Genomic DNA, 12,675 nt, shown 5'->3' on the forward strand with positions numbered 1-12,675 from the left:
AAAAACACAATTCAAAATAAATAAAGTTACTGGATACTCTCACACAACTGTATGCATTGTTTACAAACAGTCTTCCAGTTTGATGCAAATATATCACACTCGGGTGATGATGCCAGAAGATCATTTAGCAGAGTGAGAGCACGAACAAGTGGCGAATGCGCATGAGATACCGTGCGGGCGCTGGGTACGGCCAGTAAGCAGTGATTGCGGGGCCTTAGTTGGTACCTAGGCACATCAGGGACAGACAGTCTTACCACCCGCGCCACTATTTCCGGGCAGTCGGAATTACCCCGTAGAGCTTGACAGGCAAATATAAGGAGGCTGTAAGGAGGTTGATGTTTCTACGAACATTTAAAGTTCATAATCGTTCATTTGTTTTCAAAATCAATGGCATATTCCATTAGTGTGGCCCCAGCATGAGAATAGTCTGCAACGTCTGAACAATATCTGTAGATGAAACTTATTGGACTTTGTTTCGTGTCCATAATTTGAGCCACCTACGTAGGTAAGATTAATGGTGGTGTTACACGAGGGGTGCGTTTAGGGCGATGGGCACCCCAGTGATTCTGGAATCTGTAATAATCGATCCCTAAAACACAGGTTCTTTGGTGACACAATGTTAATACTGACAAGAAGTTCAAGTAATTGATTTGTTTCGCAATTTAATTAAGAGGGATAAACCGTATTGCGTTCTTATATCATTTGTTCAACTCAATTCGTTCCGTTCGCATCCTCGTAAAAAGGTAAACGAAATGTTAATTCACCTTTTACGACATCTGATCGTATGTTTTGTCCAAAAAAAGAAAAACAAACAATAAATAAGGTTTCTAAAAGGACGAAAGCACTTATGTGATTATTTTCTTTCCAGATCGTGAACGATGAGACGGCCGTAACAGAGTTAATTCATCGCGACACGTATCAACCGAACAGGTGGGTTCGAAGGGTGTTACCTAACACCTGCTTCCTAGAACAACTCATTTGTTATCTGTGGCACGTTCGCATTCAGCCTCTTTTAGAATTGACAGTTTTTTTATGCGCGATTTTACCTTTTGTTACTCATTGTTCAATACCAATTTTAATAGAATCTCCTCGATATTCTAACTTTGTCATCCAATTCCAATTTTTAATGGAATCCTTTCGAGATTCTTGTAACTTGTAACTAATGCACGGGTTTTTAACCGACCACATTCCTTGTTATTGACGTAAATGACTCGTTAAAGGTATTGGGATGTAACAAATAGGTATCATTAACACGGGGGCGATTATTAAGCTGTTATTTTAATAGAAGCCGGGAGTTTGTTTTTGAACTCCCTGTTGCTTTAATTGGATCGTGATTAAAGAGTTTTACTTTTATAATATGGTTAGTTCAAAGCATTGTGTGTTTAAATGAAATGGAACATTGTGTCGATATGAATTCCATCAGTTTAATACTGGCCATATAGAACTATAGAACACAAAAGCTATCTGCCTATCAGCGATCTATGCGCTGTAAGCTTGGAGTGAATGCGTCGGTGCCCCATACTGGTGACTACAATAAAACAATAAACTGATTGTGATTCCGGATGGCACGTTCTGAGGAAGTTGTAGTGTGTCGCGAGGAATCCATACTTCTTGTACTTCGACATAGTCTTTAACACCCACCGCTATGGGAAATGCTTCCGTTCGATTATACCAATTAGGTTTTGTTAGTCATGGGAATGTGTTGATTAATTGTTTTGTTGTAATCGGAATTTTGTAATGTGTGAAGTCATTGTGGAGTGTAAATAATTGGAATGGGTTCGTAGAAAACTACGTAAATTTTGTTTAAATTGTTGCTTTTTATATTGAAATGAAATTGGAACTTTTTCTAACTAAAACCAAACAAAAACTGACTAAAATATGCGTATTGTGTATTATGCTTATTTTACAAGTCACCTTTGAATTTCTTACGTCGGTACTACATCATAATATCTCCAAACGCCTCATAGACAAACCACCAATTTATGAATAACACCTAATGAGTACACATTACAACCACGAAGTGTTAAAACCTCACCCAACTGCTACTTTTACGATGCCACACTCGATTCATTAACAAACACTATCACTCATAGTCTTAAGTCTCATAAAAAAGAAGACAAAAAATCTCGCGACATACGGGTTCAGTAACCCTAAACTGCTGACGGGTATAATGGAGCCGAGCACGCCTCCAGGCTCTCCGTTCCTCGACCACTTGAGCGCGGCCCAGATTTTTTCTCCATTCAACAAGCTGGTCTTTCTATTAATTATTAATTACTGCTCAGAAACTGCTCAAGTCGTTACATCTAATGAGAGACGGCTATTTGTTCAGAGTTTGTACGAGCAGCTACTCAAGAAATATCTACACTGATTTAATTTTTGGTAGCAAAGTTTTGAAAGCTTTACTGAAATTATAATGAGAAATGGCACGAATCGTAAATGACGGAATATTAAAATCTCTCCCTATAAGTATCCAGACTTTAATAAACCATTTTCAAAATCTTATAAACCTAAAGAAATGCATTAATGAAGAAGTGTACAAACTAACACAAAGAAACTAGTTTATAAAATCATAAATTTACATTAGCAAAAGCATTCAAGCGTTCCTCAACCCTAGATTGCCACTTAGGATCTCAGAGACCTAGTTCTTAGTTCCTGAGGATCCCCGACCTAATTTCCGCGGTGTTCTTAGCGGTTCCCCGCAGTCATCCGTTGATTAGTATAACAGACTTTGTAAGGAATGTGGAAACCTTTTGATTTTGTGGCTAGTTCAAATATTTGTCTTGAACTTGTTAGGTGAAGCCGGAAATCTTGTTTTGTTTCCATTTTACATTGTACTTCGCGCTCCGATTGCGAAAGGAACTTGTTGTTGCTTTTATCATATTTTCCGAGAATTAGAACTATTTCAAATGAGGTTTATTCGGTTTTAAAGTATTCAGGAAATCTTAAAATCATAAACATCTTTTCTCTCTTTGTATCTATCTTTATTTAGAAGAGGAACAACATTTTCTGTTTTTATCCCAATCAACATTCCTTCTATAATCCCACATAAAATTTATCACGAGTTAATGAAATAAGCTACAAATCTGTCGACGGGCCGGCCGTTAAATCCTGCAGATGGCGTGAGTGTCGAATTAGGACACGCTTTGAGTGTGACACAGGGAACACTGCAGGCTACCGAATGCGGGTGGCGTCAGCCTCTTTGACGCGTGTTTACGTTATATATCATGTAACGAAGGCTCGGTAGCACATAATGAATCTACATACGAGTAATATAGTGTACTATGATATACCCAATGATACGGTAATTTTGTATGAATACTTGACAACAACAAACAGTTTCCTGTTCTAAAATAAAACTTGTTTTTTTTTCCCGAGAAGATAGTGGCACAAAATAACCTCGATTTACGTCAAGTAATATCCCATATACATAACCCGTAAGTTTGTACTACTATTTGAATTAATGATATTTGAATTAGTATTTGATAAGAATGTCTTTTTAAATGTTAACCTACTGAAACTTGGGATCACAACTGACATAGCTACATGTAAGTAAGTACATAGCTACCTCTACCTACCCCTTCGGATGACGAACGTGTTGCAAAAAGTTAAATCGACTTTAAATCGAGTCTTGATGTTAGATTACCTTCCCTCATTGAAGTTAATAGCTCCGTGTGGGAGTAAGGCAAATCGATTAAGTCTATACAACAGCCTAATTACTCGTCGACTCATTGACTTGTGAAACAATCAAGGCTTAATTACTATAAAGGAGCAGCGAATTAATTATGAAAACGAGGTTATTATCGTTTTTATTGACACTGATGAACATGTCTGCTGTGTGAACAGTTTAGTTTTTTGGATAATAATAATACAACCATCAACATCTTTAACAACCCGTGACAGTTCAATAGCTGGACTATGAGCCCCCCTTACATTTAAGGGTTTGATATAACCTTAACCCGCAGCGCACAGTTTAAAAGGTTGTGGTCTTCCTATCTAAAAGTACTGGTACCAGCTAGGCTATTCGATCACCCGATGACTTCTGCCTTGGGTGAGGCGAGAGAGGGTATCAGCGTCTTACTGACGAAAAACCAGCCCGTTCCTACTCCTGCTTTTCGAGCCAGTAGTCTCCAGCGCCGGATAGGGCAACAGACTTACCAAGCTACATCAATGGTGGTCTGATGGTTCTTCGAAGGGCACGCGCGAGCTTGGTTCTGGGCAGGCGACGAGCCCGTGTTTGCGTTGGGATTAAAAATGTATTAAAGACAAGACAAATTGGCATGCTGGCGCCTACAAGCCTACATAGCTAACTAAACCTATTTAAATGAACATGTAACAATTTAGTTTGGACAGGACAGTAAACAACTCTTTAACACGATAAGTCGGACAGTCGTATTGTTGTATATCGTGCTCACAAGGGGTGCGGTCTGCCCTTTATTTTATGTTCATAATATAAAATTATGCGTAATCATTTATTACCTGTTGACCTAATTATAATTGCGGGTAACGTTACGTCATTTCACAGTAAAATTTAGGTTTCGTGTAGGTGTAACTATTTGTAGTTTTATTATTTGCTTAACAGAAATTCGTGTCTGTATTTGCGTTTTACGATAGCCAAACCCTTTGTTTCAATAACGGTCAAAGTACAAATAAGTACCAGTATTTTGTCGAGTCGAAAACAAACCATGTAGCCTTTTAAGGTCAGGTCTTGTCCAAAGGAATCTTAGCTACCTTAAAAGGAATAAATCCGCAACAATATAAACATTACGTTAATACAAAACCAATAAATTTAATTCACAACTATAATAGCACTCAATAACTTTCTTTCTAATTGTTACCATATATCATTCTCACAACCTGACACAACTTTAGTTCATAACCAAAATTAATTACAACAACTTACCTAAAACTAACTTTACAGAATACAAAGGCATATGTTACAATATTGATCTCCATTCCTAGAAAGCAGAGCTGCATCAGCATGCATATTAATTTAGTGTATATTGAATCAGGTCGCAGGTCGCCAGGTACCATACAAATCTGGGACGATGACTGTGGCAACTTTTGACCTAATTCCGAGCCCGAAAAGGAATTACTACTAACATATGATTCTGTGCTAGGCGTGGCTTTTAAACTAATGCTTGGACTTTGTTAATTCTACATTTTGTAGCATTGTGTTGCGCCTAATACTTAATATAAATATAACGTCACGCCTTTTTATCCTCGAAGGGGTAGGCAGAGTTGCACATTATGGCACAAGTAATGTCACTGTACAATGTACACCGACTTTTCATAATTTACTATATACCGCGCACATTTCTAGACTCCGTGCTACTACTGAAATTTTTTCGAAAACCGAAACATCCCAGCAATACTAAGCCCGACCCGGGAACCGAACCAGAGACCCTTTGCCAGGCAGGCGCACTTGCGACCACTCGGCCGACGTGGCAGTCTTACTTAATATGGTACGAATTAGGTATTATAATATTGACGGTACGGGCCCGAGTCCGTAGAGATCTAACAATTAAATTACGCAAATAAAAAAAGTATGAACGCGTATTCCCCAAAGAATAGGACAAGGACAGGCAACGGTAAAATTTTACCGAGTAATATTCCGGAATGCGTAATGCGTAATCTATTGTTGAGAATGGAATATCATCCGTGATGACAAACAAATTCTAAGTAAAATATTAATTGGATTAAACGCATGGAAAATTATTTAAATTCGAAAGCGTTTATAAGCTTGATGCGAGTTAAAATTTCGTTAAGTTGGATGCTTTTCTACTAGAGATGTGCTATGCTACGTTGCTGTGGATGCGCTTGGCTTCCACTAATCATATTTATCGGTATACCTAATAGCTTGGCTCTGATGGAAACGAACTCTACTCTTTCTCTAACTAAGCTATTTTTTTAAATGAAAATATGCGTGCTATGGATCGATACATCGCATAATCGCATCTTCTTCGCAAAGCTACATAGCTTAGTATCAGCGAAAAGAGTCACATAATTTCACATCTTCGTAGCATAACTACATCTCTCTTAGAAAGGCACCCTTAATTATTCCAAAGTGTAGTTTAACAACTAAATAGACAATTTTACACACAATCAAATAAACCAGATACAATGTACAAATAGGAATCTATTACTAGAACAGCATCACCTTTGAACACTACACCATGTGTATCAATTGACTTGCACCACACAAATGCATTATACACGACATTCAATGTAGCGTAATGGTCTTTCAATTGGTGTATTTATTTACTAGGAAGAGGAATTTAGACAGATTGCCTTAGCGGCCGAGTGACTACTGACAAATGTTTTTCGATTCCCGGATCGAGCAGAGACGGTTTTCTCAAGAATCTCAGTGCACGGAATGTAAAATAGAGATGATGACGGGGTATGAAAATTAAAAATGTAAATAGTCCGTCAGTTGGGTAATGAAAAAATATTAAACACCTATTTTTATTTACCACAAATTTAGGCGTGGAAGCAATATTTCAAATCGATATATCTTCGAAAGTATTTGTTTTCGTAAAAAATAAAAATACGTGTCAAATATTTTAAAACAATCTACAAGTTGGACATTAAAAGAATAAAAATTAGTCATCTACCCTATCGTGCCCTGTAAACTATCTTTCATTATATGGCATTTACTCACAAGATATTTACTACGGACGACATGTGCCTGTACCTCGTCCTTTGAGTAATGAAATGTTATGTTTTACGAACCTGGAATATACTAGCAAAGGGGCAGGCAAAGGGTACATTCTAAAGTCTTCAAAGTGTTTACATAACCTAGTTAATATTGCCGAGCTTCTTCGCAATATTCCGGGACTGTAGGCACGTCTAACCTAATTGGTTAACGTAGCCTGCTCGCAATTTGAGAATTAGCTTCAGGCTGTGAGCTAGGCAAGGATACAGGCTTCCTTTTTATTTTGAAATACGACGAAAGTCTTTGAAAATTATGGCAATTTCCTTTTCGCATTTTTCCTTTATTGAAATCTTTCCAGTGATTTGTTCATGTAAGGGATCCTTTATCGTCTTAAAATATTTGATATTATAATATTATCTTAAGATCTGATACTTTCTTCTTGTCTAGAATATATCGATCACTTCACACGTCTCTTTGTCGTAACAAAGTAACGCATAGAAGGCATACGTGCCTTCTAGACCCAAAGCATTCACTTATTCTCAATCCTCAACTGCAGCTGATACTTCGCACTGCAGTCATCATACCCAAATTAACCCAAGTTTACAACTCAACAAAGCTTCTATCAATAGATTTACGATCTGTTAAACATTTAATTGATCCACAAACCACATGAAGAGCCAACCCAACCAAATGGTTGATACTTCTGGTATCATTTACAATCTTTTTATCATCTCGTAAACGCTAAATAGATCTCGGCTCTAAACTTAGTAATCCCAATAATAAATTCTCCTTTAGGCTTGTAATTTTAACCCTGTTTGGGGTTGTTAGTCATAATTACGATAACTATTCGCTTCTGGATGAGCTGTTTCTTCGTATAATTGCGCGCCAAAGGCAAAATTTTGCTGTTGAGGGTTCCCGTACTCAAGTCTTGTATAAAAGGATCAAGGATGATTATTAAATGCTGATCATTCAGCTATGCTTGATAAATAGGACGATGAAACAAGAAATAAAATGTAAAGTATCATTATTTGGATATCTTACCTACGGGTTATTGATTAATTTTTTTCTAAAAGGAAGTCCATATAAACTTCCAAATAAAGTTTAATTCCTAATCAAATATGTTTGAATTTGCCTTTGAAACAATACACCTTCTTAATTAATATTAGTAGCTACACATTTCAATTTCAATAATAAACTTCTCGTAAAGTTTATGTTGGTTACGAACAAAGCTTCTGAAACCAACAAAAGAGGTGCCTAACGACCATGTTTACATATTTATTAACCGTTCCTCAATTATGAAGCTTCATGTAACCAACACTGTTTCACGCTTAACTTTTAATTTCTTCTTAAATCCATTGCTTGTTTACTAACTTAAACTTTTTTTATAATCATTATCGTGAGACATACTAAATTAACTTACCTAAAAAATTACGGTTTACTCACGTATATTAATTGAGAAAAGCTCTACTAGTTTCGAGTCACAAAGGGACTCTTCATTATGAGTAGCGTGCGCAGACGCGGTGACGTCGCGCAGCCTGCGTCTGTGACTCGAAACTAGTAGAGCTTTTCTCCATTAATATACGTGAGTAAACAATATGTTTATTAATTATTTTTAATAATCATATAACACATTATTAATAAAAACCGTGATTTTTTATTTAACTTAAACTTATTTTAATATTCAGTAACACATGAAAAGACATGATATTTTCGAGTTTATTTTTGCCGAAATTGTGTGTGGGATCTAATAGAATAAGTAATTCTACTGAGTCCTCCCTACCCACTTGGAGTTTGAAGAGCGACAGACGTAATGTAATATTGTGTGAGGCATACATAATATATGTATGAATGTACTCATATTCCATACCCAAGCAATTTACTTCCAGAACTTTCGATGATGACAAACGAAAGCTAGAATATGCGTATGGCATATAGGAGAGCACTTTAAGAGCTGAATGCTGTCTAAAGCATTGTCTTCGAAAGCAGGCAGACAATGGAGCGCCCAGACCAGACTGAGACTATCAAACCCGCTTTTATCTAGACATAGACTTGAATGATTACATTTAACTGTTTCCCAGTCGCTTTACTTGTTACATTGCGAAAGCTTTTGTCAACAATGCGGTTTGAAAGAAAGAGTTTTTAAGGATATTGAAATGTAAACCTATTTTTTTTTTTTTTTTTTTGTTAACTGCCGTACTCAGACATTTAATGATTACTTTAACTATTTCTTAGTAACGATTTTGTTCCGAAAATAATTCCTAAGGACTGGGTTAAGTTACCATTAAATGACTCTGAGTACGGCAGTAAGAGTCATTATTGCATGATTTGTATTGAGACTGGGCAATTCTGTAAATACTATGTAATCTATAACTGGAGCTATGCTTCAAAAGATTTCTTGTTATTGATGCTAATAAGCCCTTTTTTATACTCTGCGACATTCCGTCGACATGTGTGATCATAATGATATCACAACTTGTGTTTGAACAAACTGTGTCACCTGTAGATTCTTCTCACTTTCATGCTAATAACACCAGTTATGGCTTTACTACTTCTGAAATGTAACTTGTTGTATACATCCAAAAACATGACAATCAAATTAACTAAAAATCACGGTTTACTTACATAAATTAATGGAGAAAAGCTCTACTAGTTTTGAGTCACAGAGGGACTATTCATCATGAGCAGCGTGCGCAGACGCGGCGACGTCGCACAACCTACTGTGGAGTAAACCGTGATTTTTAGACCCTTACCTGATTTCGGCATTAATTAAATTAGGTAGTACTCTACTTAATAGATGAATTTCTTCATCACTAATCTATCTCTTAAAATCCTTCATTCAGTGGTTACCATCATCCACAAGCAAAACCACAGTCTATTATTATCATCCGTCTCTTCCACTACGGAGCACTGAGCAATGTTTTCGCGCAGAGGGAAGCCTTTATATCACAATCGCGGGCCCATTCAAGGCGCGTCTTTTTTTTCTCCTATTCATTCCTTAGCCTTCAGTCCCGGAGTCCCGTATTCCTGTCATTACTACGCATGTCATAGAATACAAAGACCTATTGTTACGCACATGTCTGTAATCAGAAGCTGGAAGTAATCTTATTTTGGAAACTGTGGTGGCTGCGTGAGTAACTATGTTGTGTGTTACTGTTGTAATGGGCTTTCTATGACAAATTCTATACAGGGTGTAAACTGTAAACTGAACTCTCCCAAACGCCGCAAACAGGTGATTTTTTGTCAATATTTTGTAGCGTTTTTCGGGAGCTTTCCGTTTACACCCTGTATTGTAGTATTGTAGCTGGGCTAAGAAACCTTATATGGTAGGGGTAATTAATTGCCTGTTATATTAATTAAACAAATACTGATTAGAAAGTTAAGTTCTTGCATTTTGTAATAACCATGTCAATTTTTTCAAAGTATCTACTTTGATTATTTTGTCATAATCATAAATAGTATAAAACACAATCGTTCCAGCTTTCACCTAATATCGTGTCGTATCATAAAAACTCACATAACATCAAGCTGTATTTTAACACCTGTCAGTAAAAAAAAACAAAACATAGAATGAACGAATGAGTGAGTGAATGAATGATGACAGCTCATTTATCATGAGATCGGTTTTTTTACCGTAATTATAATAATGTGTATCGGCCTGCATTATGTGTTAAATGGCTATCGTTAAGCTATTAGCTACCGTCAGATTTAGTGTTAAATTGCTACCATTCATCAGAATGATTCAGCACTTAATCTTAATACTGCTTTTAGAACCAACAATTTTATTACCTTCCTATGATGATGATGATGATTACACGCAACATCAGATTCATCTGCTTTTGCTTCTAAACTAATGGGTATATTGATGTGGAAATGGTGCCGAAAGAACCATTGTAAACTTTTAAAACTTTTATAAATGTAGTTTAGTATGTTTGAACGTCCAACTACTTCAGGAAATAAGCGCGATGTTATGGACACACAACTATTTAAGAAAAAAAACTAATTGTAATTGTCGGACGTTCTAATTATCGACTCGAGAACGCGATGAAAAGTTAAAACAATAAGTAATTCTCGTTTTTCTGAAAAAAGGATAACCATATTCCCAAAACTACTCTTAAAAGTTTAAAACTTTTCTAAAGTTTGTGAAGGAGTGATTTTTACCGTACTCAACACTCAACTGGGTCCACTTGCCTACGATTTGTTAACAAAACGACACTTTAGCCGAGCTCCTTTGCAAGTTCCGTACACATTTTATTTTATATCCAACCTGAAATAAGTCCTCTGTCTTGGCACTAAGAGCTTAAATTCCTTGCCAATACAATACTGCAAAATAAGCCTAAAGTCATGGGTTAAATGCTTTATTCAATCTGCGGCCGCCAACGCAATTGTTTCTATTCGTTTATAAGTACAGTCCTGTTGCTACAGATTTTTATAATTTTCGTCCTTAAGTCCTTATAATAAAGTTCAAGAGGGTTCCCTGAGGATAATTGCGAGAATTCCTACGTACAAAGATGTGTGGATAATGTGACATTTGCGTGTGTGAGTGAGTACTGAATGAACGCTAATGTGAATATTTTCGGGTCGGGCGACAATTTTTTAGATTAGAATAAATTAGCTCGTAGACTGACTGTGACACAGATATAGGATTACTAAAAGTGAATGTCCTTAATCCAGACCAGACGAGTTTTATAGAGAAAAACGTAGCGCAAAAAGTAAACAGCGTGGAAAATAAATGTGCCTTGTTAGTTAGCTTTGATGGTAGAAAAACAAGGCCGTAAACAGACTTAATATAAAATCATGTCTGCTTTGTTGTGATAGACTAAATTGGGAGATAAAATAACCCATTTTCTTCTAGTTGTTACTAGCAATAATATCTTTTGTATATTCTATATTGTTTACAGGGTATTAAAGGTAAAGCTAATAAGTTCACTTAAAAAAAATACCTATTGTTATATACATATATCTATAGTCAATACGAATGCCACAAAAGTACCAAAGTGTCGTTCAGACAATTAATTGAGACAGGTCCTTAGATATCAGCCCTGGCGTTGACCCCAGAGAATGTGAAGATCACAATAATTTAATTAGTCACACACAATATCACTGCGCCAGCTCTTTGATTGATTTGTCTACGTTTACTTTCCAAAGAATATCTGATATATAAGAGCAAAAATACTTTCTTTTCCAGACAAAGAAAAGCAAACTAAACTCGTAGTGCTCTCAGTTCCAAGTTGAAGTACCTCTCGTTCTGAACAGTTCCTACCGGATTAAACATTTTGTTCAGCAAGCGGAACTTTCCCAGTATTTGTTGGACTTCAAACCGCGTGCCAAACTTTAATCCCGCAACAGAAAGCGAGGTTGGAAACTAAAACCTTTCCCACTTCTACTTTTACCTTCTTTAACTCTATAAAAAGATGAATTAAGACCGGTGCATCATTTAGTATCTATTTCAGTTGAAGCACGTGCCACTTTTTACGGCCATTAGATAACAGGAGATAAATTACGAAGCGCGGGCGCAGCCACCGACCGCGCGTGCCAGAGGGAAATTATAAAAATAAAAATCAAACCTTTTTGGGCGGATGTTTGTGCTCGGCTTACACACAAAGTTGACTAATCGGCGGTTCGAAATTAACGACCACTTTACTGAGGATGTGACTATGTTTAATATCACTACATAGTATAAAACAAACTCGCTTTTTCTGTCCCTATGTCCCTTTGTATGCTTACGTCTTTAAAACTACGCAACGGAGTTTGATGCGGTTTTTTTTTAAAGGTAGAGTGTTTCAAGGTTTATACGTATAATACGTGCATAATATCACCATTGCCCCCATGCGAAGCTGGGGCGGGTCGCTAGTTAATCATAGTCTGCAGTAAAAGAACTGGTGTTTTGCATTAGCAGAGCATTGTGTAATAGGTAGACTTTCTTTAAATTGTACCACGGACATTTGAGTCAGCGTCAGAGCCAACAACAAATGAAGCAAACAGACCAAAGGAAATGAAGCGTCTGTCTGTGTGCCCATATTGGA

General features: G+C 36.7%; 1 protein-coding gene across 1 annotated transcript in view; it reads left to right on the forward strand.

Moving 5' to 3' along the window:
* The window catches only part of LOC118275869 (myosin-I heavy chain), an 86,748-nt gene that overhangs the window by 23,998 nt on the left and 50,075 nt on the right, over positions 1-12,675 (forward strand). Inside the window, exon 2 of the mRNA XM_035593984.2 lies at positions 869-930. The gene's annotated coding sequence lies outside the window, so the exon portion shown is untranslated. The remainder of the gene's footprint in view (positions 1-868; positions 931-12,675) is intronic.

The sequence above is a fragment of the Spodoptera frugiperda genome, chromosome 8 (assembly GCF_023101765.2).
Source record: "Spodoptera frugiperda isolate SF20-4 chromosome 8, AGI-APGP_CSIRO_Sfru_2.0, whole genome shotgun sequence".
Lineage (NCBI taxonomy): Eukaryota > Metazoa > Arthropoda > Insecta > Lepidoptera > Noctuidae > Spodoptera > Spodoptera frugiperda.